General features: G+C 49.0%; 1 long non-coding RNA gene across 1 annotated transcript; it reads right to left on the minus strand.

Moving 5' to 3' along the window:
• Nucleotides 1–895: 895 nt before the first annotated feature.
• On the minus strand, nt 896–24,228 carry LOC103352322 (uncharacterized). Its single transcript, XR_001795690.3, has 4 exons — nt 24,191–24,228; nt 18,283–18,315; nt 8,620–8,662; nt 896–8,137 (listed from the first exon to the last, which is right to left on the minus strand). It is a non-coding gene; the product is annotated as an uncharacterized lncRNA (long non-coding RNA).
• Nucleotides 24,229–27,451: the final 3,223 nt, after the last annotated feature.

A 27,451-nucleotide genomic window follows, 5' to 3' on the forward strand; every position in this document is an offset into this window, starting at 1 on the left:
CAAGCACAGCAGGCCCCTCCCCACCCCGTCCCCATTTCCCACTGGTCCAGTTACCAGTGGGCAGCCGTGGCCCCAAGCTATTACTGTTCTCCCTAGAGAGAGGCCGATTCCTACAAGTTGTATTGTAGGACATCATAATTGCTCCATTTTGTTCTCCATGCTTGCTGCTCTCCCACAACGCTTAATTCAAAAGTTACCCTTTATGTAGGCATGCAGGCATGGGTATACAGGCATAGGAGAAAATGTAGGACAAACGGGGCTCAATACTAGCAAGAGCTTCAGGCACCCACAGGGGCCTTGGAAGCACCCTCTGTGGGTGTGGGGGGAGGACTGCACCCACATGTAAGGCCTCATAGGCTCCTTTGCAGGGAAGGAGTGGTCCAATCCGGGGAGCAAGCAAGCCAGTGGAGAGAATCCATCAGACGTAGAACCCAAAGACGAAGGAGAGCCCCCGGATTTCGTGAGTGAACTGGGAAGTAGTGGTACCTCTGACCCCCTTGACTCCATCAGGGCCCTGTCACTGTCCCGCTTCTTCCTGAAGACTAATGATGCCCCATTAGTGCCACGCAAGATCCTGGCCTCCAAACACAAATCCGCCACTCGAACCTCAGCTGTGTTTCACTGCCCTGGTTATCTTTGCTACAGGTAGCAGGTGGGTGCTAAGGGTAAAGAAACCCAAGCTAACTGGCTGGTGCTTCCCCAATTTCCTAAAAGGTTGCAAAGGAAGAAGAAGAGAGAACACAGAGGCTCCAGACAGGCTGGAAGGTGGGAGGCAGACAGCGCACTGCAAGCCAGAAACACAATTAAAGACGCGTTCGACCTTAACATTCCCGGGAGTCCTGCGTTCCTATCACAGATCTACTGGCAAGAACTTACCAGCAACTTTGTCTTTTTTTACAGATTTATTTTATTTTATTTGAAAGTCAGAGTTACAAAGAAGAGAGGGCAAGTCAGAAAGAGAGAGAGGGGAAAAGAGATAGAGATCTTCCATCCACTGGTTTTTTCCCCAGATGGCCCCAAACAGCCAGGGCTAAGCCAGGCCAAAGCCAGGAGCCAGGAGATTCTTCCAGGTCTGTCATGTGAGTGGCCGGGCCCCAAACACTGGAGCTGGATCAGAAGTGGAGTAGCCAGGGCATGAACTGGCTCCCATATGGGAGGCCAGTGTCGCAGGCAGCGGCTTTACCCGTTACGCCATAATCCCAGCCCTGCGATGGCCTGTGTTACTCAGTGAGCAAACAGGACCTTCCAGCAAGCTTTGCCACATGTGTCCTGGGCATTGCCACACACCTGGCACATTCTATGATATCCCTAGGGCCAAACTCAACCGGGAAAGCAGGAGGTTGATAAAGGAACTTGGCCCAGTTAAAGCACTCTTCCCTCCAGAAGGACCCTAGGTCATTGCTAGTGTGTGGGATTGCAGGGATTGGGGCTCGGTCTTAGGGGAGGCAGCAGGCTCTTAAAAAAGGCCCTAATGCCAGCTCTGACTCCACGTTGTCCATTTTCAGAAAACACAGGGCATCTCAGATACGCTTTGGGTTGCCAGTCCGGTACTCCACGTGGGAGCCACTGCTCCACGTCAGCAGACTGTCTATGCAGGGCCCGCACAACACGGCAGCCCCATGGGCACTCCCCAAGTCGGAGCAAATCCCCTGAGTGACACACGAGACGAGGGTCATTGCTGTGACATTGTTGTAGCGAGTGAGAATCCATCCACAAAGAAGCCAGCATGTCTCCTGCTGCCTGCTTGGTAGTTCACCACATCTCCGCGTGGCTGTGTTTCGCCGAGTGCGTTTCTTTAGTATCTGACACTGCCTTGGCTCCGACCGTCGTGGATTTCAGGTGAGATGATTCCGCGGACGCGCACAGTCGCTCCCGCAGCCGGGAGAACACGTGTTTTTGGAGGGGAGGTGGAAAGTATTAGAAGAATCCATGCAGCCAGGAACCTGCCTCACCAGCGCTGTCACTGCATAATTCTATTAGCGATACTTTGAGAGACTTACTACTAAGGCTGCCCGTCCTTCCAAGCCACATGCCACGCAACGAAGGGCTTTCTGGCAGCCAGGAAGGGAAAGGACGCCACATTGAATGCTGCTGGGGCGGCTGCTGCTGCTGCAGCTGGAGAGATGAGCAGGCTGCTACCGCCACACAGTGGAGACTGTTGGAATGGCAGGCACGGAGCGTCACCTGCAGAGGCAACATAAACTACTGCCTGTTTGGTTCCTATTGCCAATTTCACCACACTCCCAGCACTTGTAATGAATCGCCAGTCCAGGATGCTCTATACAATTCCAGCTACGTTGTACAACACAAAATGCACTGAAGATAATGGTAAGTAGATAAACACAATTTCATTTTGCCACCTTGAAATTGGAATTTGGGGTGCCATACGATATCACCTTGTGGTTATTAATAAATTCCCAATATTAATAAGCACAGGTGGGTTCTTCCCTAATATTCAGAGAAGAATTCTGAATGCCGGCATAAATGAACGAGGCAGCATGATATGTTTTAAGCTTTTATTCAGTGAGAAAAATGCATAGGAGAGTGAGGGCCCCATCTATAGGATAGAAATCTGGGTTCATACCGAGTACCAGGAGCCAGCCATGTGGAGGAGCATCTAGGCCAGGAAGCTTGGGGTTGGTAGCCCAAAGGCCACGCTCAGGCTACAGGGCCACAGCAAGCCCTGTACTAGCACACATGCCCCCAGGCTTCTAATCCACTTCCAAAGGGGAGTGGTTCATTAACCTGATTGGCTGGTGGGTGCACAGGTGAGGCCAGGTAGGGGCATGAGGTCACACAGGAGCGTGGTGAAGGCGTGGTCTTCCAGCTCACAGACCTAACCAATTTTAACCTGAATGCCTGCCCACAACAATCTTACCTTATTTCCTGAGTATCTGACTTTTGCTATATTTCTAGTAAGACTACTTTGAAAAAATCAGGTCTGATATATTTTTGTAAATTTAATAAAGAGTCAATATCCCAAAGCCAAAGATAGTATATTCACTATAGGGTGCTAAAATTCCACTCTGTGATGACAATTTTTGTCTTAAACAGTGTCCCTTTCTGAGTAAACTAAGCACTGATCTTAGGTAAACTCCTTCAACCACTGTGGGGAGCAATCCGGACTGGACTGAGTTACTGGAATTAGGACTTATTCTATACATCTGCTCTCCCACAATATGGCGCTGGGAGAGAAGTAAACAGCTTCCGCACAGCTGCCTCCAGTTCAACTAATAAACTGTAGGACTTGCTCCTGATTGGAGGAGAGCAGCGTACTCGGCGTGTGGGCAGCCGAGTTGGGATTGGCGGAGGAGGACTATAAAGGAGGAGAGAGACGGCATGCACCAGGAACATCTATGGGGAACATCTAAGGGAACCCGTGCAGCCCCCGAGAGAACCGGCCGGCGGTGTGCCGCTCCCCTGCGGAAGTGGGGAATGTGGCCAGGGGGAACTGCCCTTCCACGGAGGTGGAAGGGATAGTAGCCAACCCGGGAAGAACCAGCAGCAAACCCGGGGAGGGCCGAGCAGACGAAAGAACAGCGCAGGGCTTAGTGTCGTTCCTCCACGAAGAGGGGGAGCGACAAACCACAAAACTTTTGCAGAACTTTTATAAATTAAATGGAAGTGCTTGTTAAACACGTATATGGTTTTTAAACTGGATATTCAAGGACTATTCTAATGGTGAACTTGACAAACTGATGGAGGCAGATTTCAAGATTGGGTTTGAGGCCGGTGCTACGGCTCACTAGGCTAATCCTCTGCCTTGCGGCGCCAGCACACCCGGGTCTAGTCCCAGTCGGGCCAGCTCTCTGCTGTGGCCAGGGAGTGCAGTGGAGGATGGCCCAAGTGCTTGGGCCCTGCACCCCATGGGAGACCAGGAGAAGTACCTGGCTCCTGCCATCGGATCAGCACGATGCACCAGCCACGGCGGCCATTGGAGGGTGAACCAATAGCAAAAGGAAGACCTTTCTCTCTGTCTCTCTCTTTCTCTCTCTCACTGTCCACTCTGCCTGTCAAAAAAAAAAAAAAAAAGAAAGAAAAAAGAAAAAAAAAAGAGTGTGTTTGTTGTGCAGCTTCCCTGGGAACCAATGAATCAAGAGAGCTAAAGCATCAGGGAACATAATGAAATGGAGAAAAACTGACTTGTGTGCTGCTGTTTTAGATAGAACACATTTTTAAAAAGATTTGTAAGGTAGAGTTAGAGAGAGGAAGAGAGGGGAGAGAGAGAGAGAGAGAGAGAGAGAGAGAGAGAGAGAGAGAGAGAGAGAAAACTTCCATCCACTGGTTCACTCCACAGTTGCCTGCGACGGCTGGTTCTGGGCCTGGGTCAAGCAGAAGCCAGAAGCCTGGAACTCCATCCGGGTCTCTCATATGGGTGCAGGGACCCAAGCACTTGGGTCATCCTCTGCTGCCTTCTCACGTGCATTAGCAGGGAGCTGGATGGGAAGCGGAGCAGCTGGGACACAAATGGGCTCTCAACTGGGAAGTCAGTGTCCAGGCAGTGGCTTCACCTGCTGTACCATGACACTGGCCCTGATGAGCTTTTTGGGTCTGGGAGGGGAACCTGCAAGGAGGAAGGTAATTCTGCCTTTACAAAGAACTGAAGACACTTAGTAAGAAATAATATTTCTCATTAGAAATAAGGGCAACCTTCTTAATTTGGTAATGGGTATTTGCCAAAAATCTTTAATAATTATCTTATTAAATAGCAAATCATTAGGAGCAATACAGCAATATTTGCAATAATGAAAAGTGGGAAATTTTAATATGCATCAACCCAAAAATAGCTGAATACATTGTGGTGTGGTGCGCAATGAAATATTAAAAAGCTATTACAATTCATTATCCACGTGGGTCTACATGGAGAGTGCTTGAAGTCGAGTTTAGTGAAAAGAACCACGTTACAGAGCGTTGGGTGCAGCACCCGGTCATTCACAGTTATTTCACAAGCACACAGCCTCATGGCACATGGGGCTTCACTGTTATAAGAGTGAGCATATAGGGCCGGCGCCGTGGCGCACTAGGTTAATCCTCTGCCTGCAGCACCGGCATCCCATATGTGCGCTGATTCTAGTCCCGGTTGCCCCTCTTCCAGTCCAGCTCTCTGCTGTGGCCCAGGAAGGCAGTGGAGGATGGCCCAAGTGCTTGGGCCCTGCACCCACATGGGAGACCAGAAGGAAGCACCTGGCTCCTGGCTTTGGATCTGCGCAGCTCTGGCCATTGCGGCCATTTGCGGGGTGAACCAACAGAAGGAAGACCTTTCTCTCTGTCTCTCTCTCACTGTCTGTAATTCTGTCAAATGACCCCCGGCCCCCTCCCGCCCGTGTACGGACAGACAACTTGCTGGGGACACAACTGGCAGCTTTTGTGATGCACAGCACCCCTGCCAGTCTCCCACAACTCTAAGTTGGAAAAATCCCTGTGGTTGGCTTTCAGAGAGAAAATGACAAATAAAATGGCAAGTCAAATATTTTCAGCTAAAAAATGTGTACTATCTCTTTCTTTTCTTTCTTTTTTTTTTTTTTATTTGACAGGTAGAGTTATAGAGAGTGAGAAACAGAGAGACAAAGGTCTTCCTTCCATTGGTTCAACCCTCAAATAGCTGCAACGGCGGGCACTGTGCCAATCCAAAGCCAGGAGCTAAGTGCTTCTCCTGGTCTCCCATGGGGTGCAGGGCCCAAGCACTTGGGCCATCCTTCACTGCACTCCCGGGCCATAGCAGAGAGCTGGACTGGAAGAGGAGCAACCGAGACTGAATCCGGCACCCATATGGGATGCTGACGCCACAGGCAAAAGATTAACCAAGTGAACCACGGCGCCAGCCCCATCTACTATCTCTTTCTAATCTAAGCACACACACAATCCACCTATGTATGTAAGTAAGTAAATAAATAAATAAATAAGAAAACTTGTCTATGGCCCTGTCTAAATAAGGTTGGAGTTTGTGGACTCAAGAGGCTTCAATAGCCTTGGCAGCTCATGACAAGAGCCTCGGGTGATTACTGACATCATAAATAAGAGTGTCAATTGTTAAATCAACAACAGGAGTCACTGTGCACTTACTCCCCATGTAGGATCTCTGTCCTTAATGTGTTGTACTGTGAGAATTAATGGTAAAACTTGTCTTCAAACAGTACTTTATACTTTGTGTGTCTGTGTAGGGGCCAACTGTTGAAATCTTTACTTAGTATAGAGTTGATCTTCTAATTTTAAAGTTAAGTAAAAATGAAGAATGGGATGGGAGAGAGAGTAGGAGATGGGATGGTTTGGGGGTGGGAGGGTGGGTATGGGGGGAAGAACTGCTATAATCCTAAAGTTGTACCTATGAAATTTATATTTATTAAATAAAAGCTTTCAAAAAAACCTTGTCACACTGTTGCCCTTAAGCATATCATCATTTGTTTTAAGTTCATTAAATTCTTCAATTCTCACTCTGACTTCAATGACTGGCAAAAAATTAATAGAGGATGGCACTATCGCGTTGTTGGCTGAGCCTCTGCCTGTGACCCTAGCATCCCATATGGGTGGCAGTTCAAGTCCCGGCTGCTCCACTTCCGATCCAGCTCTCTGCTATGGCCTGGGAAAGCACTGGAGGATGGCCCAAGTTTTTTGGCCCCTGCACTCACATGAGAGACCCAGAAGAAGCTCCTGGCTCCTGACTTTGGATCAGCACAGCTCCAGCTGTTGCAGCCAACTGGGGAGTGACCCAGTGGATGGAAGACCTCTCTCTGTCTCTCCCACTCTCTTCTGTAACTCTACCTCTCAAACAAATAAAGAAAATATTTTAAAAATAATAATAATAATTAGGAGCCGTTGATGAAAACCTTAAGAGCCCCAAGAGGATGTGATCTTCAGAGACTTGGTTTTATTTGAATTATCACTGTGCATCGTAGTAAGTAGGAAAATTCCTGTCTGTGTTCCTGGTCTAACTCCACAGAGATGCCACAAAGACAACCCTCCCAAGTCCTATCGCTTTGAAGCACAGCAGATTTATTAACAGGAACTTGGCAGACACTGGTAGAGGAAATTTTAATTTAATTCATGACCGTAAATTACATAAACATGGCCATGCAGTAGCTGCTCCCTGAAGGGAACATTTCTTTAGAAATCAAGAGAAAAGATGATTTGGGAGAAATGTATTTTAAGCGATTGTTTTTCTGTGTGAGAAAGAAGCTAAAGTTTGACCTAAAATAAATGTTGCCGTCTAGACTTCGGTCTGGAGAGAAAGGAGGCTGGCATCTACTTACCCCCCTGGCTTTGAGAACAGAACCACTCACAGTCGTGATGAGAATCACCGCAAATCAAAAGGCAGGAGAACGGGCAGGGCCTCGCGAGTTGTTAGTCTATTTGCATGTGGCACCGCAGTTTGCAGCCCGGCCCCACGACCAGAAGCACTGATTCCGTAAACCTCTGCTTGCGAGCAGGACCGGAGCTCCTGGAAATCAGCCCAGGGCCCTCCACTGTCAAGCTTCGCAAAACTCCCGCGACAGCGGGCTCCGGTGCTGTGGGGAATAACTCTGTCTTCTGCAAATCTTTTTAGAACGAACGTGAATATCAGCCAACAAACACCCTTGTTATGTTCTCATTTAATCACAATTAAGCACAATTATTCCATGGAGTAGGAGTGTAAAAGGACCTAACGTACTAGATGATTAGCAAAATACAGCCAGCAGGACTTTAATTAAGATTCCTTTAACATCAAATAAAAACTCTGGCTCCGCAGCAGCCAATACACAAGTAGGCCATTTAATGGACACAGTGAAGAGGCTGTTGGCAGATATTGGGAGATTCATCTTGAAGATGAAGGATTCCAAATCCTAAGGATTTCTCCCCAATATCCTAATAGGCTGGCGTCAGTCTACTAGTGTAATGTAAAGCCAAAGGAACTCATCGACTCCTTATACTCACGCTAAATGTTTGGCGGACTGCAGCTCAGGTCACCCTCGCAAGCCTGTCACCTTCAATTCAACCAAACAGCTCCTGCAGACCTACTGCCCGCATGGTGCTGAGTGTGGCAAGGACACCTGGGAGCACCTCCCCCAGGAACCCGCCCAGCTGTGCCCGTCCGTCCCCACGGATCCATTTTTAATTTGTTTGCCTGATTACTGTGAAGTAATTCATGTTCATCACAAGAAATCTGGAAAATACAGAGGGGCAAAATAATGGAGGAAAGCCATCCACAGTCCCCCCAAAAGAAGCAAACTTATGGGCTCCCTCACACCATTTTGCTGAAAATTTTTACATAATAACAAGAATGTAAAATATCCAAGATTGTAGGACAATCTAAAGTAATAAACAATACTGTAAGCCAACTAGATCGAGCAGAACCATTTACCCAATGACAGCAAATATTCAATCGTCTCAAATGTACATGGAACTTTCTCCAGGACGGGCCATATGCTAAGCTATAAAATGAGCCTCAATAAATTTATAAGATAGAAAATAGAGCACGCTTTCTAACCACAGTGGAATGAAATTAAAAATCCAAGTAAGAAGGAAATTGGTGGAATTCACAATATAGAAAATCAACAGTGCACTCTTAAGTGGGTCAAGGAAGAAATAAGCATGAGGAAAATTAGAAAATATTTTAAAAGAAGTGAACATGAAAACACAACTTACCAAAATTTATAAGATGTAGTGAGAGCAGTGTTTGGAGGGAAATCTAGAACACAAAATGCCTGTATTTAAAAAAAAAATCTCAAACCAATAACCTAGGCTTTCATTTTAAAAAATTAGAAAAGGTTAAGCTAAACCTAAATTAAGAATAGAGGCTCACGGGCTGGCGCCGCGGCTCACTAGGCTAATCCTCCGCCTTGCAGCACCAGCACACCGGGTTCTAGTCCTGGATGCCCCTCTTCCAGGCCAGCTCTCTGCTGTGGCCAGGGAGTGCAGTGGAGGATGGCCCAAGTGCTTGGGCCCTGCACCCCATGGGAGACCAGGAAAAGCACCTGGCTCCTGGCTCCTGCCATCGGATCAGCGCCGTGCGCCGGCCGCAGCGCAGCAGCCGCGGCGGCCATTGGAGGGTGAACCAACGGCAAAGGAAGACCTTTCTCTCTGTCTCTCTCTCTCACTGTCCACTCTGCCTGTCAAAAAAAAAAAAAAAAAAAAAAAAAAAAAAAAAAAAAAAAAGCCCCATGTTATGTGACCGTTTACACAAGTTCCAGAACAGGCAGAACCCACAGAGACTGAGGTAGATGAGTGTTTCCAGGGCTGAGCGGGAGGAGAAATGGAGAATGGCGGCCACTGGCTCCTGGATTTCTTTTAGGAGTGTAATCAGGTTGTGATGATGGTTACATAACCCCGAATTAATTAAAAGGAAAAAAAAAAACCTTCAGACTTTGAGAGGGTGAATGTTATGGTATGTGAATTATTCATCTGAGAACATTATATCATTTGAGCAGAGTTAACACTGTAGCACTGACACATGATGTGCCAAGGGATTTGTTCCACATCTGCCCCTGGATCATCTGCGCATCCTTCCCAAGAGAAGCGACTGGGGCCGGCGCGGCGTGCTAGGTTAAGCCACTGCCCGTGATGCCAGCAGCCCTCCACTTCTGTTCCAGCTCCCTGCTAACGGCTGGCAAAGCAGCGGAAGACGGTCCAGGTGCTTGGGCCCCTACACCCACATGGGAGACCCGGAAGAAGTGCCTAACTCCTGGCTTTGGATCAGCCCAGCTCCAGCTGTTGTGGTCATTTGAGGAATGAACCAGCAGATGGAAGATTACGCCCCCTTTCTCTCTAACTCTGCCTTTCAAATAAATAAGATAAATCTTTTTAAAATTTTTCTAAAATAAAATTTAAAAAGACAAGTCATTCAGGATGAGTTATCTTTATGAATTTATCATATTAGATTTTTTTCTTTGAAAAATCAGCATCATTGCCCTTATTACAAGCCAAAAAAATAAATAAATAAAACCAAAAGTATCAAAGAAAAAAACAGCCATGTCTCCCTTCCCCCACGACCCTCATTCCCACCGCCACCCCTCCCTGAAAACAATGAATGTTCACTTAGTGTCCACATTTCCCTATATTCATACTAATGTCCACAAACAAAAATATACATATCAATAAAAGTGTTTTTTCTGACTTTACAAAAGAATGGTTATTCCATATACAGTTCTCTGTAACTTGCTTTGTTGGTGACCTTGTTCATTGGTCAAAGCATAGAAATTTAACTTTTTTAAAAAATGTATTTATTTGAGAGAGGCCGGCACTGTGGTGCAGCAGGTTAAACCACTGCCTGCAGCGCCCGTATCCCGTATGGGCACCAGTTCAAATCCTGGCTGCTCCATTTCCAATGCAGTTTCCTGCTAATGTGCCTAGGAAAGCAGTGGCAGATGGCCCAAGTGCATGGGCCCCTGCACCCATGTAGGAGACCTGGAAGAAGCTCCTGGCTCCTACTTCGGATTGACCCAGCTGTGGCCATAGTGACCATTTGGAGAGTGAACCATCAGAGGGAAGACCTCTCTCTCTCTCTCTCTCTCCATTTGCCTCTGCCTCTGCCTCTGCCTCTCCGTAACTGTGCTTTTCAAATAAACAAATAAATCTTAAAATAAAAAAAAAGGAAGCAAAAAATCATTGCTCTGCAATTTGTTTTTAGAGTCACTATGTTGCATTAGCATCTTGCTCGTAGTTAGCACTGAGTCCTCTCCCCGTGAATAAGTCAGGCTTTGTTCGCAAACACAAGCAGAATGAAAATCGCCAGCACTCACCAAGCAAGGCACGTGATTCTACCCGTACCAGCAGCCAAGGGTATGTCCCAAGACACATTCCTGGTACGGGAAGTGGGTCGCTGAGCGGGAAGCACTGTTGGAGCAAGTTTGGCGGTTGACAGTAGAAGTTCCTAGGCAATATGGAATCCGTCAGGGGTGCTGAGCTGGGGTCTGGCTGGCTTTGGAGTTGGGCCCAGGTTCCCCTCTGCTCCACTGCTTCCCTGGGTTGGCCCGCAGTTAGGGAATGTGGAGGGTGCGAATCCCGCACCTGGCTTGTCTGAGAACAACATGCCGTTGCCCTCAGACACGGGACACACTTGACTTGGTTTAAACGCTTGGGTCACAGCCTCTGGCTTTCCAAGTCCTATGGATTGTGCAGTGGCAGAAGGCTTCCAGCTTCCAGTGATCGTGAAAGCAAGGCGATTGTGGATTCTCTGCTGGGGTCACCCACGGACCTGAGACGCCCAGGATTTGTGTAAAGGGTTGCTGCTTCGAGTGCTCCCCCATTCGTGGCTGTGTGCAACACGGACACTCTGAAAATGCACACTCTGCCATTAAGACAGGCTGGAGCCGGCACCGCGGCTCACTAGGCTAATCCTCCGCCTTGCAGCGCCGGCACACCAGGTTCTAGACCCGGTCAGGGTGCCGGATTCTGTCCCGGTTGTCCCTCTTCCAGGCCAGCTCTCTGTTGTGGCCCGGGAGTGCAGTGGAGGATGGCCCAAGTGGTTGGGCCCTGCACCCCATGGGAGACCAGGAGAAGCACCTGGCTCCTGCCATCGGATCAGCGCGGTGCGCCGGCTGCAGCGCGGCAGCCATTGGAGGATGAACCAACGGCAAAGGAAGACCTTTCTTTCTCTCTCTCTCTCTCTCTCACTGTCCACTCTGCCTGTCAAAAAAAAAAAAAAAAAAAAGACAGGCTGGAGCTAAACTGTCTGATCTCAGACTCCCGCAGCTCATCTGACTCCCGCAGCTCATCCCAGTGGGGAGGCAAGGAAGGAAGCCACATGAAACACGCCCACAGCAGCACGACCACTACATCAGCAGTGCACATCTCGTCAGGCCCCAAACAGTGAGGCTGTGGCAGGTTCGCCCGCAGTGCTCACGTAAAGGTTCAGTTGTATTACGTTCTTGCGTTAAGTTACCCAGTGCCATCAAAAGTAGACATCTTACCCCACGGCTCCAGAATGTCTCATGTCATTTAAACTCCGTTTCTGTTAGCGGCTTGATTTCGCGGGACACCCCTGGGTCCCCATGCAGAGAGCATAGTAACCTACGACAGGAAGGAATTCTACCTGGCACCTCCCCATTCGGGCCAGGTCCCCACACCCCCAAAATCCATCCTTAGGGTCTCTGGACAACTGGAGCAGCAGTGAACTTAGCCAAAGGATGTAGGGCAACTTGGAATCTGAGCAATGAACCAACAAGTGTGAAATGACAGGAGGCAGAGCCACCGTTGGAATAGGGAGGGGCAGATACTGGACGTCTTGGCTTTACAACCAGAGCAGGAGCAGAGGCCTCTGCCCCTACATCCTGTCCTTTTGTGATTCTGCGGAAGTGCCAGGTCCAGAGAGAAGCTGCCCTGTTCATCACAGACCCACCTCTGGGCAGGCAAAGACAAAATGTTTGGACTGGCAGTTCTGTTGTAGTAAGTCAAATGAGGAAGAGACCAAAATAATATCACAGTGCTCTTTGACGGGCAAAAAATGCCTAATGTGTCCTTTCAATTTGCAGATAAACTGCCTTTTCTGAGATGATTTGTGGGATTGTTAACAATTCATTTCAGGATGGCTGGATGTAGTGGTGGAACTGATTAAACCATCATGAGGGATGCCCACATCCCACATCAGAAACACACAACGAAATAAAGTCCCAGCTACTCCACTTCTAAGCCAGCTCCCTGCTAATGCGCCCTGGGAAGAGAGGATGGATGGCCCAGGTACTTGAGCCACATGGGGACCAGGATGGAGCTCCTGGCTCCTGGCTTCAGCCTAATCCAGCCCTGGCTGTTGCAGACATCTGAGGAGTGAACCAGCAGATGGAAGGTCTCTCTCTCTCTCTCTCTCTCGCACGCGCGCACGCGCTCTCTCTCTCTCTCTCCCTCCTCCCTGCCCCCTTCCTCTCTCTCCCTTTCTCTATCACTCAGCCTTTCAAATAAACAAGTAAATAAATGTTTTTTAAAAATTCATGTCATTAAAAATTTCCTTTTGCTATCTGCAGAGTGGGTGTCTTTTTTCGTGTGTGTGTGTGTGTGTGTGTGTGTGTGTGAAACACACTGAGCCCCTGCGGTCTGTACGCTGTGGTTTTTATTTCATCTTTCATTATCGCTTCCATTCCACGTGCTACGCTATCTCCCCTAGGAACACAAAGTAACCATAGACTGAATCCTCTCTCTCTGTCCTCTGCTTGTACTTTTTTTTCTGTGTCCTAAAAAGCTTCACAAATTTGTTCTCCATATAACTCAGTCTGATGTCAGGTACAACCAGTAGTTATGTGCCAATGACATTATTGTGCATTTGGTTTACTTCAACATCTTCCGTATCTTTTTTTAAAAATGTATTCATTTACTGGAAAGGTAGAGTTTCAGTCAGAGGGGGAGACAGTGAAAGAGGTCTTCCATCTGCTGGTTCACTCCCCAAATGGCCACAAAAGCCAGAGCTGGGCCAATCCAAAGCCAGGAGCCAGGAGCTTCTTCTGGGTCTTTTATACAGATGCAGGGCCCAAGCAATTGGGCCATCTTCTGCTGCTCTCCCAGCCCATAGCAGAGAGCTGGATCAGAAGTGGAGCAGCTAGGACTTGAACCACCTGCAGCACCGGTTTTACCTGCTCGGTCACAGCACTGGCCCCAAGTCTTCCATATACTAATCTCTTGTCTTTCCTTTCCTGCTTCTTATCTCTTCATGGTGTTACATTCCTATCTCGCAGTGCAGTGGCTCGTTGAACTGCAATATTTGCCTTATTGCTGATTCTTCTGTGAGGTTCCTGGATGCCATCCTTTACCCTGTGATCTGTAGTATTTCTCATCAGGCCCACGATTTGTTCATGTTTACTCATTCTATCACGAGTCAAGGTCTCTCCACACTTCATAACAGCCGACAGGCAGGTGCGATTTGCCCTTGACCCCGCTTTCAACCAACTCAGACATAAATCAAATCAGCTACAGAACTCTGTAGCTAAGGGTGGACCAAGGTGCCCAGTTCACAGCTTCTCTCCCAGAAAGCCATCTTCAGCAGCTGTGTCGCTCCCCCTCTTCGTGGAGGAACGACACAGGACCCTGCGCTGTTCTTTCGTCTGCTCGGCCCTCCCCGGGTTTGCTGCTGGTTCTTCCCGGGTTGGCTACTATCCCTTCCACCTCCGTGGAAGGGCAGTTCCCCCTGGCCACATTCCCCACTTCCGCAGGGGAGCGGCACACCGCCGGCCAGCTCTCTCGGGGGCTGCACGGGTTCCCTTAGATGTTCCCCATAGATGTTCCCCATAGATGTTCCCGGTGCATGCCGTCTCTCTCCTCCTTTATAGTCCTCCTCCGCCAATCCCAACTCGGCTGCCCACACGCCGAGTACGCTGCTCTCCAATCAGGAGCAAGTCCTACAGTTTATTGGTTGAACTGGAGGCAGCTGGGCAGAAGCTGTTTTCTCCTCTCCCAGCGCCATATTGTAGGAGAGCAGATGCATAGAATAAGTCTTAATTCCAGTAACCCAGTCTAGTCCGAGCTGCTCCCCACAGAGGAGAGCAGATGCATAGAATAAGTCTTAATTCCAGTAACTTAGTCTAGTCCGAGCTGCTCCCCACAAGCTGCATCTCCCCAGCCCACGGTGCGGTTCTCCGATGAGCTCTGCTGTGATGTGAAGCTCACCCCCCGGCCGCACCTGGCCTGACCTTCTCTCTGGTCATGCCCCTGTCCACCTGGAAAGGAATCTGCAAGGCCAAGAGGAATTTCCCACCCACAGCCCTCCTAGACCACGTGTGCCCCATGCCTAAATGCCGAGGCTGCAACCCCACCCCGGGGCAATGCACAGCGGCGGGGTACACTCAGGCCCAGCCAGCTCACACAGGCTGCGGCCAACAGCTTGCCGTGTCTCCTTCCCACTGCAGAGGGCAGTGCAGGACTGTCTCCGCAGGGCCCGGCCTCACAGCTGCAGTAGCAAGGCCACGGCTCAATGTGACACCCTCTCGTCCACAGCAGGTTCACGGTAAGGTAAAGACACCCGTGACTCCCAAGGCCTGGCCTGTTTCCTGGCCCTTCCTTAGATGCATCAGACTTTAAGGAGCTGGAGCTGCTGGACTGAAAATACCCCCATACTAGCAGGTCTGCAGTGCCGGGACGGGGTGGGGGGCCTGTGACAGCTCTCTGGGGTGAGCCCTCCAGGAAGATGGCTAAGAAGGCTTCCTGCTTGCTGTCTTCATCACTGACAGTATCCCCTTTATTCCCTCCCACACACACAAACTTAAAAAAAAAAAGTAATTTATTCAGAAGTCAGATTGACAAAGGGACAGAAGGTGTCGGAGAGAGACTTTTCAAATGCCCACAACAGCCAGGTGTGGATCAGGCCAAAGCCAAGAGCCAGAAACTCCACCCAGGTCTCCCACGTGGGCAGCAGGAGCCCAAGTACTTGAGCCGTCCTCGGCTGCCTGTCAGGTGCATTACCAGGAAGCTGGAGCAGAAGCGGAGTAGCTGGGACTCAAACTGTGGCTCTGATTCAGGAGGTAGGGGATCTAAGCCACAGCTGCCCCTGCACGCAAGATACGAGCCGTGGTCTCTTTCCTTAGAATGTCCCCCTGCCATCTTGGGTGCTCCTTGTGCTAAACAGGGGATGTCATTCTTACTGTCTCATTTTTCCAGCCAAGAGCCAGTGGCCCTACGTCCAAGGCAGGCACGTAGCTCCCGGGCAGGGCTGGAGGCCACCATGCACCCAAGCTGCAAGAGCCCTGGGGCAGGCTTGGGGTCTGTGTAGGGCTTTGCCATGTGGATGAGAGTCCATGAGAGCAAGTGCTTTCCCAGCGTCAGATTGTTTACATCCATCAGCTTCACTTTATTTACTTCCTTTTCAAATGTTTTATTCGCTGATGGCTGCACGAGGTGCATATGAAAACACCCTCTTTGTGCAACTAGTGTATGGTGTACGGAACTCACTTTCTCTGAGCTCCAACTCCCAGAGCTTCCAGGAAGGCACCACCAGGACGGGCAGGGCTTGAATCTTCCCAGGTGATCTGGGCGTGGATGTTCACGCAATCACACCTAACCCAAACACACACTTTCTCCACGGAAATCTTTAGTAAAAGGCGAAAGATTTATACTCAACCACACACTTTCTCCACGGAAATCTTTAGTAAAACGCAAAAGATTTATACCCAAACACACACTTTCTTTTCGTTGTTGGTAGTTGTTGCTTTGCAGAAACGGCATCAAACTGTCTACTGCTTTGTGACTTTCCTTTCCTTCAGTCAACACTAGGTGTCCGATATTGTTCATGCAGTTTTATAATCTGCACCTGTTGTATAATACTCCCTGCAGGTTCACATTGTTTAACCACTTCTGCATTGCTGAATAGCTAAACTGTTTCTCATTTTTTAATTATCATAAATAATGATGTGGTGAATATCTACATACCTGTCAATATCTTCCAACAGTAAGTTCTAAGTAAACTTGCTGCATGTAAGATACACATTTTTAATATTTTTAAGATCTACTTATTTACTTGAAAGGCAGAGAGACAGAGAGAGATCGATCTGCTGGTTCACTCCCCAGATGGCTGCAACAGCCCGGATTGGGCCAGGATGAAGCCAGGTGCTTCATCCAGGTCTCCCACGAGGGTGGCAGGGGCCCGAGAACTTGGTCTACTTTCTGCTGCTTTCCCAGACGCATTAGCAGCTGGGACTGGAACCGGCATGCATATGGGATTCCGGCATCATAGGCAGTGGCTTAACCCACTGCGCCACAGCAGCAGGCTCTTCAGTATGGGTTTAAGCCTGCCTCAGCTTGACCCTGGGAATGCGCAGGGGGCAGCAGCCATGGAGAAAGGGTCCAAGGCACACAGCAGCAACAGGTGCAAGACGGCCAGACTGCCACAGCAGTCAGAGCCTGTGCCCTCACCGTATCTGGAGTGCGCTGCAGGACAGCTTTTTGGAAGCTCTCACTGGACAAAGGCTACCCGCCGACTGGCTAGAGTTTGGCATGGCAGAGCTCTCATAGGGCAGCAAGAGGCTCGCCCCCATCCTGGGTGCGTTCTGGTGCCGCAACCACAGCTCTGTCTCTGGCTGACAAAGGAAGCCCTGGGAAAGCAGGTGTGGATATCGCCCAGGTCCTGCAGAAGAGGCGACAAGGATGTTCTCAATCGCTCAAGGAATAGCTGATGGATACCCAGAGTGAAATAATACAAGGTGAGAGACACTAGATGAAGCACACGGACCCCAGCCACACCTCCGCTCATCGCGTCCAGTGGTTGGCTGATGAAACGTGCTATGGTGAAACTAATTAACTAGATGATCGAGAGGAGGCATGCGAGAGCGGCTGCACCACTGTGGCGGAGCGTTCAGTCCCTGACTAGGACTGGGATTTGAGCCAGGCTGAGGGGGGCTCCACAACCCCGGAACTGTGGCTCCATACTCACACCCTCCACAGCGCTTGCCATGTTCCACCCTTGGGGATACAAACCAGGAACTGAACACACTGGGAAATGGCCCATTGTCCACCTGAAGGGGCTTGATTGCTGGACAAAAGGCGAAGTTTCACAGAAGCTCCAACAGTGGCCTTTCTCAGAGGTCGGTGAGCCCCAGGGTGGGTGTGGAAGTTTAACCAAGCTGAGAACCCATCGTTAAGAGAAAGAATATTCTGGGCCGACTCAGCCAGCCTCTGGTTGCCAGCATGCCCGTGGGGAAAATTACAAATGTGGGCTCAGGTAGGTCTTCCCAGCAACCAGAATGAAGGACAGAACCCACAAACTGCTCTTGGCGCCACTGTGTCTATTTGGCGTACTCTCAGATTGTCATTGAATCATTGCAAGTGTAGTTAGAAAGGATTCCAGCTGCCCAAACTGACCACAGAAGAGCCCAGAAGTGCAGCACCAGTCCCGTGAAGACCTCTCATTCCTTGCCGATTAGCTACACCAACTGAAAGCCTCCTAGAAGTTCAGAAACAGTTTTGGGGGCTGGAGTTGCGGCATAGCAGATAAAGCCCCTGCCTGCTACGCCGGCATGCCATGTGGGCACCAGTTAGAGTCCCAGTTGCTCCACTTCCAATCCAGCTCCCTGCTAATGGCATGGGAAAAGCAGCGAGAGATGGCCCGAGTCCTTGGGCCTCTGCAACCCATGTAAGAGATCTGGAAGAAGCTCCTGGCTCCTGGCTTCAGCTTGGCCCAGCCCCAGGCGTTGTGGCCATCTGGGGAGTGAACAAACAGTTGGAAGATCTCTCTCTCAGTAATTCTGAATTTCAAATAAACACACAGATCTAAAAAAAAAAAAAAAAAGGAGAGGAATGACAAAAAAAAAAAGAGTTCTGAAAAAGACTGAAACCCCAAAGCTTGCATTCCACCACCCTCAAAATAAACAGCTGGTTATTAAAAGAGTAAGATGGTACCTTCAGCATCCTGGTTGTGATCTGCAGAGTTTCCTGTGAATATAAAACCTCAGTGTTCATTTACATAAGCATGTACCTGTACATATATACACATACATACATATACATATATACATGCACGCTATAGATATAGATAGATAGATATAGATATAGATATAGATATAGATATAGATATAGATATAGATATAGATGGCCACCACTAGCCAGAATTGTCGGCTTGCTTTCTTGGTCACCATACAAAAAAACAATCTTAGGGAACCTCTTGAGACAGCTGAGAATGTAGCACTGATTGGTTGAGCAAGGCTCCCTCTCTGTGAACTTGCTCAGCACAAGAAAGCTGTATGGGCTGTTGAAACTGAGGAAGCTCCAACCCCTCTGAAAGAAGTAGTTCACTCTAAATAAGGATGTGGCAACAAGAAACCACAGTTTTGTTCCAAATGTATGAAGGTAAGCCACTGTCCAGTTGCATTAACCAGCTCTCTCTAGAACCGAGCCAGTGGCTTAGGGTAAGACTTTAATGCTGGGGCCTGGCGCTGTGGCATAGCGGGTAAAGTCACCACCTGCAGTGCTGGTATTGCATATGGGCCCCGGGTTCAAGTCCCAGTTGCTCCACTTACATCCAGCTCTCTGCTGTGGCCTGGGAAAGCAATGGAGGATGGCCCAAGTCCTTGGGCCCCTGCACCAGCGTGGGGACCCAGAGGAGGCTCCTGGCTCCTGGTTTCGGATCAGCGCAGCTCTGGCTGTTGCGGCCATTTGGGGAGTGAACAAGCAGATAGAAAAGTTCTCTCTCTCTCTCTCTCTCTCTCTCTCTCTGCCTCTCTGTAACTCTGCCTTTCAAATAAATACATCTTTTTTTTAAAAAAAAAAAAAAGACTTTGTTGCTGTTTCCAGGATGATTCTAGTTATGGAAACAGCCAGAATGCCTGGGGTGCGGAACTATGCTGAAACATGAAATCAGGACCAATATTCTACTGCAGGCCAGCCAGCTGTTGGGTTACTGGATCTGGGACACGCCTAGAACTCTGGGGATGGGCTACTTCCCGTGACCCCCACTAGCGGCCCTGTAAATTATCCATAGAAGTAACAAATGATTTGGGGACAAACACAAAGAAAACAACACATCATTAAATAAAACTTTTAAAAACCTAGCTTTTGCTTAACAAAACCAAATACATTTCAAATATTTGTAAAAGAACTGGTTTTGATTGCTCTGAAGTGGCTCTTCACTGTTTCATTTGGAATAATGGCTAGTGTCTTTTAAAGTTACAGTAAATAGTGCTATTGCAAATTCTAATTCCTAAGAAGCAACTAATAATGTAAAACACAGCTTGGCAAACAAAAGCCTGCAGGCCAGATTCACTCTGTGTGGCCCTCAAAAAAAAAAAAAGGTATTTCAAATTTTTTTTAAGTTTTGGGGGAAAAAGTCAAAAGAAGAATGATATGTCATGTGAAATTCAAGTTTTATAATCCATAAATAAAGTTTTATTGGAGCACCACCTCCCTCATAGCTAACATACAGACTACAGCTACTCTTCTACTATAGGCGTGAGCAGTCCAGTCATTGCCACAGAGACTGGCCACAAAGCCTACACACTCATATCTGGTTGTTACAGAAGTCTGCTGAATGTATTGCAGAACATTAACCCATAATTATACTAATTTCATTCTAAATAGTCTAACATCGCATGGGCTCTTTATGTAAAATTGATAAGCCACAGTGTTCCAATTAATTTTCTTTTTTAATGTGCTTTAAATGAGCAAGCGGACCTATTTCATGGTTTTGATCAAGGACCATCTGGAAGAGTCTGAGTAAGGGTTAATGGGAGACGTGATTTAGAAGCCTGTATTGAACAGCTTACCAACTGTCATCGGTCCCCAACTTGTTCAAAACCGCTCTGATAAAATGCTCCGTGGCAAATAAGTACAGAAATAGTTCTGGATCAAAATAAACTTCTACATTTATAAAAGTTGTAATGCGTACTGGCAAAAAAAAAAAAATCACACTGTATTCTGATAAACTGCTCTCCAGAATATGTACAAATTACAACCCTGCCAGAAGTGTGTATATATTTGTCTTCTCATATATGTATCCCCATCTGTCCATAGCCTTGCCAATATAATTTCACCAATCTGGTGAAAAATGTCTTTGAGCTTGTGGTTTCCTGCTCATTAGAACAACGATGTTCTTCTCGTGTTTACTGGTCTTTCTGCATTTCCTATTCCATTAATTGTTGCTGAACACCCTTGACTGGTTGAAGAAATATATCTTACTGTCTTTTAATTTCAATTTCCCTGATTTACTAACAGAGCTTAAGCATTCTGTCATTATTGGCCATTTGCAATTTCATATTGTCTGAATTCCTATTTATATCCTTTGCCAATATTTTTTTTACTGGGTTGCTTGTCCTTTTCCTTCTGATATTGAATGTTTAAGGCCTCAAAGTACAGTCAGTTTTCAGAGAGCAAACACAGTCTGTGCCACGATCTAAATTAAACTCCTGTCCAAGCCAGTCCTGAGGTTAGTGGATTGGCCCTTGCCTGTGTTGTACACCTCAAATAAAGCAGAGAAAACTGCCAGATGATAAATGAGTTATCTTCTCCAGCAAAAGCCACATGTCTCTCCTTTCCTTGTCTAAATAAGCTGCTTGAAGAAAAAAGGAAATTGCTCATTAAAAATAGCTGCCGGTTTTAGCAGCAGGACTCCGGCACTGTGCAGAGCAGCGTGGGCTCAGGCCACAGAAGCCGGGCTGGAGCATCCTAGTGCGTGTAGCAGTGCAGTGACTCCTTGAGAAGTCAGCCGAGACTTTTCCAGAACCTCCATGCAATGGGACGCTAAGGAAGACCAGCCTGACCCACCAGCGGCTGCAATCTGAGAAGGGGAGCTTTTGGAGAGTGCCAGGGCCAATCAAGGAACTGTGATGAGTTGACAAGTCTGAAGGGCAGGGAAAGTCCGGAGACAAGCTGAGATGTGGGGTACGGAGGAACCAGAGGGGAGGGGTGGGGTAGGGCAAGCTCTGGGAGCTGGCTGGTGCAGAGAAGGTGGTCCCAACCCACTGGAACAGCCACATGAGCCTTGAAGGCTGGGGGGCTTAAAGCAGAGAGTCTCCGCGCTCACTGTGGGGCCTGTGGATGCCTGGGCCCTCTCAGAGGTGTGGATTCATCTGTGTGGCGCACAACCTCTCAAAGGTGGCAACTATAGGCTGTCAGGGTCAAACCAGGGGTCAGGGTTGGGATGCAGCAGCTTAAGCCCTGCCAGTGCAGGGCCGACACCTATACTGGAGTGCCAGTGAGTCTCCCAGCTGCTCTGGTTTTGATCCAGCTCTTGCTAACTCAGGCCCCTGCCATCCACGTGGGAGACCAGGATGGAGTTCCTGGCTCCTGGCTTTGAAGTGGCCCAGGCCCAGACATTGCATCCATTCGGGGAGTGAACCAGCAGATGGAAGATTCTCTCTTTCTCTCTCTCTTCCTCTCCCCACCCCCTCCATTCTGCATTTCAAATAAAAAAATAAACCTTTAAAAAACAGAAAGGAATCAAACCAGCTGCAGTGGAGAAGAGGTGTGGCTGCTCAGAACAAGTAGAAGCCCAGCCTTGGCAGAAACCTCCTGGGGGCCAGCAAAACAGACCCGAGAAGGAAACAGAACCCCAAATGCTATGCAGGAAAAAAGTCTTATACTGACAAGAACCACCCTTAGTTGACCTAGGAAACATGGCGGAAGTGGCTGGTTGGAGCCGAAGGTAACGTATTCTGTGTGAGATCCCCATGGGGGCCAACTCCTCGGCCATTTGTATCTGCTACATACACAGGTGTAGCTCAGTTACTCGGGACAGAACGCTGGCCTAGGGACGTGCCCCGGGGAAATCGTGCCAAAGAGCTGCTGATTGAATTGTGTCAGCCAAAATCCACACCTGGAACCGCTAAGCTGTGAGCGTCCTTGGAGACGGGGCCTTCGGGAGATAATTAGGTCCAGATGGAGCCCTCTGCTTAGACAGAAGAGACACAGGAAAGCATGCGCCCTCCCCTGCATCTCCCCGCACGCCCCAGCATGCGAGCTCACAGTGGCTGTGTACCAGCCAGGCGGCCATTCACGACCAGAAACTGACCGTGTGGACATCTCCATCTTAGACTTCCAGGCTCCAGGACTGTAAGAACTAAATCTCTCATTTAAACCACCCACACTGTGAGGTTCTGACATGGAGCCTGATCTCACTAGGAGAGCCACAGGAGTGGAGCACATTGCATGAGGAGAGACAGAGAGGCCAGAGAAACACGCCTACAACGGGGGAACCTACATTTAACCGCAAAGGAGTCTGCTCTCTCCTCCCACCCCCACCCCACCGCCGCCCTGGGGATTCAGGGTCATCTGCCCATTGGTTCCTGTTAATCCCCTTCCCTTCCCACCTCTGTCCCATGCCAGCTTAGCCCACTCCCTGTCCCTGTCCCTCTGCCTTGGAAGACGCCAGCACGCCCGGGGCTGGGGAGAGATATCACACAGATGCACACCTTGGCCTTTCTAAGTGCTTCGAGGCCTCTGCCAATATTAAAAATCATGTGGGCACACATATAAATGCATTTATCTCAATGACAAGTCAACAGAGAAAATGCAAACACTTCAGAGTCCATATGAGAGCCATCTCCGGGCTGCAAGTCTTCTGGCTGGAATGAAGACAGATAAACTTCCTCTGGTCTCCCTCCCACCGCATCCTCCCCGCTGAGCCAGGCGCCTGTCACTTCTCAGACCCTGATGATCCCAGCGGTGAATAAACAATAAGCCTCAAGCAAGTCTCTGGGACCAAGCCAATCCCACACTGCCTGTGGCCTCATCTGTGATGAATGATCGGGGATCCTGGAAAATGCTGGGGGTCGTACATCACCTGGGGAACAATGTCTTAGTGTCAACACTTTAAAAAATGATTCCCAAGAAGACTTTAAAAAAAAAAAAAGCCCCAAGGACACCACTATCTTCCTTCAGTTTTATAGACTCCTTCGGTATCCTCAAAAGGGAGAAGCAGTCCTGCTTCGTTAACTGGAGCTCAGGGACAATCCCCTAAGGGCTGAAGAGTAATAGAACAACCCTGGGGGACGTGGGAGAGGCTGCACAGGGGATGCCAGCCCTGTCCGCTGTCACCTGCAAGAAAACTTAGATGAGTCCAGAGCCTCTTGTCCCCATTCCCCCAAAGCAGTACAGAAATGAAGTCCAGACCAAGGCTTCTGCAGCTTCTGTATTCTGGAAATACAGAAAGGATAGGCTCACCTCCAGCCCCGGCAAAGCTGCTAAACTGCCTCAGTTTCTCCACGGGGACTGACTGCAGAGGCAGCTTGCAGCAGGTGCAGCATATGTCTCCACTGACACCATTCCGTGTAGATGCTCAGCTCGCTTGCACCCCAGCCCCTCCACAGAATAGACGGGAATAGCCAGCCCATCAGCCCAAATAGCTGTATTGCTAACCAAGGAAGTTGGACTTCCTTCCTCAAAAGCCAGATGTTGCTGGTTACCCCCGATGATGAGAGTCTGTCTGCTTCTTCAGGCCCTGGGTACACCATTCTTTGCTAGTTGTACTTTCTTGGCTTACAGTCTTTGGATGGGTAAACAATACAATATGATACAGAAATATAGTTGACATGGCCCAGATGGCGTGCAGGTAATACATACAAACTTCTCCTCTTAACACCTCAACAAGTCCAACAGAGGACCGAAAACATGCCAATTACTTTTCTGAGTTGCTTGAGCGAAAGAGTCGTTAGTGGAAAGAGTGATTCAAATGATGGCAGAGAACTCAGTGCCCAGTGCCCACAGGTGACAGCTGCCAGGCGTCAGAATGGGTGAGGAGGAGGCCATGGGAACACCGAGTCCCTGTCCTGATTTGGGCCCAGGGTCACCCTGGGACTCTGTTCCCTGTCTGCCTTACCTTCTTCCTTTGTGAATGAGAATGCTGGTGGCCGCCCGGGGGTGGGGGGGGGGGCGGCTGCGGAGTCCCTAATGAGGGACTTTATAGCTGCCCTGTGTGGAACAGCACGTCCTTGTTAGCTCGCTTCCTCCGCCTCCCCGGGAGATATCAGCTGCTCACCACAGTCAGCTCAAAGAAACAGACACCCACAGACCTGTCAGCTGTGTGACCCCGGAGGTGGCCTGGGGACCACTCGGTTGCATTATCATGGCTCATAATGAAATAATGCCTGTGCTTCTATTTCTACCAATGATTAGTAATTTACTTAGGGTACTTGACAAAGCCAGACATCATCACCTCATCGGCAGCTCACCAAACACAGTGGAGTTCATTCCATTCAGACTGCCGAGGCTCTCTGTGGGGGTTGTTCGTCATTCAGGGAACTATGGAAAAGTTCATGGCCAGCGGAAATGAGTGGAGCAAGTGACTAACAAAGACTTCTGGCTGCCTAAAGTTCAACCCTAGGTGCAACCTTTATCTCATTTCTCCCCTCTTCGTCATCTTGCTTCGGTCACTTTAACAAGCTAGTCCCCCCTTGGTGGAATCAGACCATCCTTGAATCACGAACATGCCTGGAGGTGACCATGGAACCTGCATCACGGGTTCTCTGCCCCTGCTCCTGCAGAAGAAGCGGCAGCGGCAGCATCCAGTGCTGGGAGCCATCACGGCAGGAGGAACTCCTACCTCACCATCATTAAAAGGAAGCACAGGGCTGTTTTCAACTCTGTGATCATATGGTCAGGGACCCAAGAAGGGCAAATCCTGCCCTGTAATCACATCTGTCCCCTACAGCAAGGCTCTGGGAAGGTACATGTATGGTGCAGTAGCAGGATAAGAATAATTAAAAAAAATCATTTCATGAATAGTTCTCAAGTACCTGCTGTCTGAAAAGAGCTCTTTAAAATGCTGAGCTAGATCAGGTAGACTCTGCCTAAGACTTACCAGCACGTACTACTTCCCGACTCGGATGTGTCCTAAATCAAGCTCAGACGTGCCTCTGGAGGCGAAGAAAGAGGTGGACTAACTCTCAGGGTCACTCAAGGGTTGAACCCCTTGGACTCAACATGGAAAAGAAAGTGACGTTCAGCCAATTCTACAGAATAAAATGAATGGGAAAGCAAGAGAGAGGTGGTAGAATTGAAGGTGGCCTCTGCCCCACCTACCCTGACTGCCTGGGACTGTCTTCCCTCCTTAGATTAGCAGGTCCTCTGTCCTGCAGGAGGTAGGGGCTCCGAGGTGGTGTTGCAAAGCAGCGAAAGCAGCAAACTCCTGGGGAAAAGAAAGAGTTACATTACTTCCTTAGGTCAAAATGCTAACGTGGGAATTTCTTAAGTAATAAGTCAGCCCCCAGAGTCTTCGCTGAACTGGACCTCACCTTACTACTCCAACACTTCCCCCCATGGAGTCATTGCCTCACGACCCAAGATGGCTGTCTGTGCTCCAGTCTTGGCAACTGCATCAAGAAAGACGACAAGCTCACACTGCCATACACTTTGGAGAGCTGCTGTATCATCAATGTGAAGACTTAGCTGGAGACGCTAATGTCTGTGACTTGACTATTGAAGTAATGCAGGCAAAAAATCATCGCCACCGGAGTTACTGTGATTGGTCACTGGCATAACTCAGGTTGCCTAAGGCAATTAAGTAGATGACATTTTAAGTGGCGATATGGAACCCAGAAGTAAATATAAAAATAGGAGTCTACTTGTCCCCGTTTAGCAACTGGAACCTAGATTGAAAGTGAGCAATTTTTGATGTTGAGAGGAAAAGAAATACAGACAATCTCCAAGGACCCAAACACACAACATAAATAATGCACTCTGCGGGCAGACTCAGGGCGGTTAGCAATGAGCACTCAGGCAGGACAGAGAGGCCTAAGGCCTATTGCCCGTAGCTGCATGGCCAGAGGGACCCTAAGCTCCAGCCAGCACCGAGGCGGGGAAGCTGAGACACCCTCATGGAGTTCAGATCCTTGAGGAAGTTTGAAGGGCTATGCCAAAGGGGACATGCAGGCCACCTGGGTGGTGACGGGGTGGTGACGGGGTACACCATTCGCACACAAGACCACCCTCACTCTGACACCAGCTGCAAGCTCTAGACATTCCAGACCCACCATTTATTTCAGTTGGTCAGTAGGATTCACAGAACTCCCTGACAGCTGCTGAACTCACAGTTTCAGTTTATCACAGGGGAAGGACACAAATTAAAGCCAGCAAAAGGCCGGCACCACGACTCAATAGGCTAATCCTCTACCTAGCGGCGCCAGCACACCGGGTTCTAGTCCCGGTCGGGGCACCAGATTCTTTCCCAGTTGCCCCTCTTCCAGGCCAGCTCTCTGCTGTGGCCAGGGAGTGCAGTGGAGGATGGCCCAAGTGCTTGGGCCCTGCACCCCATGGGAGACCAGGATAAGTACCTGGCTCCTGCCTTCGGATCAGCGCAGTGCGCCAGCCACAGCGGCCATTGGGGGGTGAACCACCAGCAAAAGGAGGACCTTTCTTTCTGTCTCTCTCTCTCACTATCCACTCTGCCTGTCAAAAAAAAAAAAAAAACAAAAAACAAAAAACAAAAACAAAAACAAAAAAAAAAAAACAGCGAAAGCCCACGGAGCATAGGCCAGGAAAGGACCAAGTGCGGAGTTTCTGCACTCTACCCCTTAAACTCATGGGCACCCTACTTTCCTGCCATCAGTGTGTGTGGCACTGCATATGGAGTTTGCCAGCCAGGAGCACTCAGCGGAGACTTTGGTGTCTGGAATGGGGGAGGGACCTCAATCATGCATTGCCTGCTTCACCTGTAGTGCCCCCTAGTGGTCAGGCCTATACTTTTCATATGCAAACCCTCTGAGATGCAAAGGTGGCCTCAGGTGGTCCAAAGCCCCACGGTGGATGGCTTTGTAGACTATCTGGTGGCCAAGCCCCTCAAACAGAGACACTCTAGCGTCCCAAGGCCCAGAGCTCAGCCTCCAGTAGCAGAAGGCAAAGGCCACACATCTCTTTAGGTGAGGTTGATGCTTCACTAAACAAGGAGGTTAAAGTTGTCCCTATCATCCGTGGCTCCCTGCGAATTCCATTCCTAAATTTAAGGTCAAGCGTTACTGCTCACAATGAATGAAGCCCTTGGGAAATGAAGCTATCATGTGTAAAGGCCAGCAAGAAAAAAGAGCAATAGATTCAGACCTTTCCTAAAGACTGCAACTATTGGATCCGTCAGATTTAGAATATG

Source organism: Oryctolagus cuniculus, chromosome 14 (genome assembly GCF_964237555.1).
Source record: "Oryctolagus cuniculus chromosome 14, mOryCun1.1, whole genome shotgun sequence".
NCBI lineage: Eukaryota > Metazoa > Chordata > Mammalia > Lagomorpha > Leporidae > Oryctolagus > Oryctolagus cuniculus.